The 3,596-nt window shown below is 39.8% G+C and overlaps 1 protein-coding gene across 1 annotated transcript in view; it reads left to right on the plus strand.

Annotated features, from left to right (window-relative positions):
* The first annotated feature begins 3,268 nt into the window (after positions 1 to 3,268).
* Positions 3,269 to 3,596, plus strand: part of cdh24b (cadherin 24, type 2b) — a 111,743-nt gene continuing 111,415 nt past the window's right edge. The window contains exon 1 of the mRNA XM_086172590.1: positions 3,269 to 3,408. The gene's annotated coding sequence lies outside the window, so the exon portion shown is untranslated. The remainder of the gene's footprint in view (positions 3,409 to 3,596) is intronic.

Genomic DNA, 3,596 nt, shown 5'->3' on the forward strand with positions numbered 1-3,596 from the left:
ACGAGTTGATCCGCAGACACGAGGTGCAGCATGCTAATTGTTATGCTAATGGCGGCGTCATTCGTTGGAACAAAAGTAGCAACTTAGTAGGATTAAAAATACGTCTTCTTCGACCAGAACACGGACATCGACGTCCTCAAAAGAAAGTCACTTGTCCTCCAGGTGAAGGTGGACCGAGTCCCGTCCCGAAGTGTTGGCTCTTCTGTGTCGGCCATCCCTTTGGGCGGAGGTTGTCCGGTCTCTCCGATGTAGACGTCATCACGATCCTCGGTGCAAGTGACAGCCCACACCGCACTCTCCATCTTGTGCTCGGGTGTTTCGTCCTCTGGTGCACCGGTTCTTGTCTCACGGTGTTGTCGGGTTTGAAATGTACCGGTATACGTCGAAATCTTCTTGTCTTGGCAACTGGACTTCTTCAGTTGAAGACGGTTCAACCCTCGCCCGAGAGGCTTCTTCAGTTCAAATGACCAATGGGGAGTGTGTGAAGGAGCGTCTCGGACCAAACATCTTGACCTTGACCTTGTCCACCATGACCTGGATGACTGAGAACCTCCACAGACACGTACAGTTATATGCTATCGGAGTTGTCTTCCTTCTGTTCTACGTTCCTGTATTTATGGAACTGTGTGTATGGAACTGAAGGAAACCCGTGCGTTGGAGTCGGACCTGAAGGTCTACGATCTCTGGTTCCTTTGCCTGGTTCCTAGCAAAGTTCTCTGAACCGCAAACAGTTGTGAAATTGCCAAAGGGGCTTATTGAACTACTAATTACCCAACAACGTTTTATGTAGAATTAATTCATTTTTTTTTCCTTGCTTCTAAACAACTTTTTTTTCTCAAATTGAAGTTGATGTATTTTTATATTTTATATGCACAGAACAGGAAGAATCGATGCTGTTTTTTTTTTTTTTTTTTGAAAAAGTAGAGTTTCTTGCAAACTAATGAAATCCAGCTATTGTTAACTAAAAAAAAAAAAAAAAGAAAAACCCAAGCCATCCATCCCATAATATTACGCGGCAGCACCTTCACTTATCATTTCCTGATAAGCCTTATCTCCCCCCTTTTTATGTGCAGCAGTAAATAAAGGCTTTGTTAATTTTGATATAAATAACGCAGAGATTTTTGATTCTATCAGGAGGCCAGACGGAATATTTGATTTATATATATATATATATCTGTGTGTGTGTGTGTGTGTGTGTGTGTGTGTATATATAAATTAAATAAATATAGAAATATATATATAAATAAACTAGATTTTAATATGTTCTAATGTCTATGTATATTTTCACATTTAAATACACATTAATTTCATTTGATTGCATGGAGGCATAGCAGTGCATTAGTCAGTGTTGCTTCAAGAACCCCTTGATTGACGGGTCCAGGTTAAACCCCGCCTCCGCCCGCTGTGATTGACGGCTAAACCCGTTGACGTCAGGACACATGGACCGACCCTGATGGAATGAACCATCTGTTCCAAGCCGTAGGGGGGGTTTCCACAGCGCCCGTTAGCAGCTCCGAATAGTTTTGGACTATTCCGCTAAATCATATGCTAACTTTATTATTTCTTCCGAACCCTGATTAGCTGATGCTCCGCCACCGTCCTCTTCCTCCCCCGCCTCCTACCGGGCTGGTTTTTCTGTTTCCCCCGATCTGGCGGCGCTTTACAACCTGGAAAGTTAAGAAGAAAAAAAAAAGCAAAAAAAAAACTAAAAAGACCCCGGCGGTGTCCCCTGAGGAATCCCGCAGGAAGTCGGCAGCCCAACGAGGCAGGAAGACGTGATATTTAAAGAAAAAAAAAAAATAATTCAACCAGTAAAAATCTCCCCGGATGGATTTCGGAAGACTTTTTGTTTTAAGAATATTAACAAAGAAGCGACAAACAGAGGTTGTCACCTTCCGTGGACTTCCGTGCATCTTCCTCCGTCGCTGAGGTTCCTTTAAAAGGGGCTTGAACATCTGGCCGTCGTTGTAGAAGTTGAAATTAATTAAAAACACTCATGGATAATTCGCGCAAGTGCGATGCTAGCGGCAATCGCGCATCGACGGGGAAACGGAACGAGATGGCGAACTCGCAAGGGATGCAGGGAGTGAGCCAATCAGAACCGGGGAGACAGAACGCCATGCTCTGGTTGATTGCAAACAAAAAAAAAATTATTCAAGAAAAAAAAAAAATGAAATTTTATATATAATTTCTTTGCGTTTCTTTAAAATAATTTTGGAAATTGCCCAAAAAAATTGAAAAAATTGAAATTTTACATATAATTTCAATTTTTTTGAGTTTCTTTAAAATAATTGTAGAAATTACCAAAAAAATTGAAATAATGTATAATATATGTTATTATATAATACGTATTGATATATCATTCATATATATTATTATATATTATATACTAATATAAAATATCATACATATATTATTTCAAAAAATATGATTTCATATCATTTTAAATAATATATATGATATATAAAATTTTGGGGGGGAATTTAAAAACATTTTTTATTTATTTGATAATTAATATAATTTATATATGTAATTTCAATTTTTTGGAATGTTTTGGATTTTTTATTAAAAAGTGATCAAAATCCAAATTATATGAAATTGTATGAAATTGAGTGTGTGAAAGTGAATGAAATTCTAATAATATATGATTGAAACTTTTTTGCTGGGAGGGTGGTATTTTTTTTCCCTCAAAAAAAGAATGAAATAATTCAATTTCATTTTGCGTATTTTTTTTATTATTTTATTTATTTAAAAATTAATATATATATATATATATATATATATATATATATAATTGATGCTGCGAAAAACTCAGCGTAGCGAAAAAAACAGGGATATAAAATTACATTTAAAAAGTTAAAAATCAGCGATCTGGTCGGAACACGATACTTTACACATGTTCTCACGAATTTCGTCCACGAAACATCGGGAAACGATAAATGATTCACCTCCAGAACCCATCATGAAGGTTCTCTCTCAAAGGAAACTTTTTTTTTTTTTTTTAGTTTAAAAACATTTTTTTTTCTAGATGTCAGAACCAGAATAGCAAATATTTGCAATGGGGGGGCGAAGAAAAAAAAAACAGATCCGGAGAGGATGAAGAAGATGAAGAGAAGAAGGTGTCCGATGATTAGAGCATCACCTGTCGATTTCTATGTATTTTTAGAGTTGCGTCCAATAGAAGGGGCGGGTGTTGGGATGGAGGGAGGAGAGAGAGAGAGAGAGAGTGAGAGAGAGAGAGAGAGAGTGATAACCGCGTTTGTCCTTCTCGGACTCCGGCGTGTGACCGGCTGACGGACGCAGAGAAGGAGAAGGAGGAGAAGAAGAAGGTGAAGAAGAGGAAGAGAAACCCAGACAGATCCAACAACTTGGCGCGGCGGCGGCGGCGGCGGCGGCGGAGGCTGGAAGGTAAAAAAAACCCCGCCGTGCTCCGCGCTAATCCCGCAATCCCGCACGGATTGGGATTAACCACCGGCCGGATGCATCCCGGTAGCGGTGACCCTCCCATCAGCCACCCGTCCACGGAAATCCGAGCCGGTCTCCGGTTCGATTCCCGCCGCGGATGCACGACGCGTTCCTTCCCGGTTGTGTGCGAT

The sequence above is a fragment of the Fistularia commersonii genome, chromosome 25 (assembly GCF_037954325.1).
Source record: "Fistularia commersonii isolate RoL2024-O1a breed Wild chromosome 25, RoL_Fcom_v1.0, whole genome shotgun sequence".
NCBI lineage: Eukaryota > Metazoa > Chordata > Actinopteri > Syngnathiformes > Fistulariidae > Fistularia > Fistularia commersonii.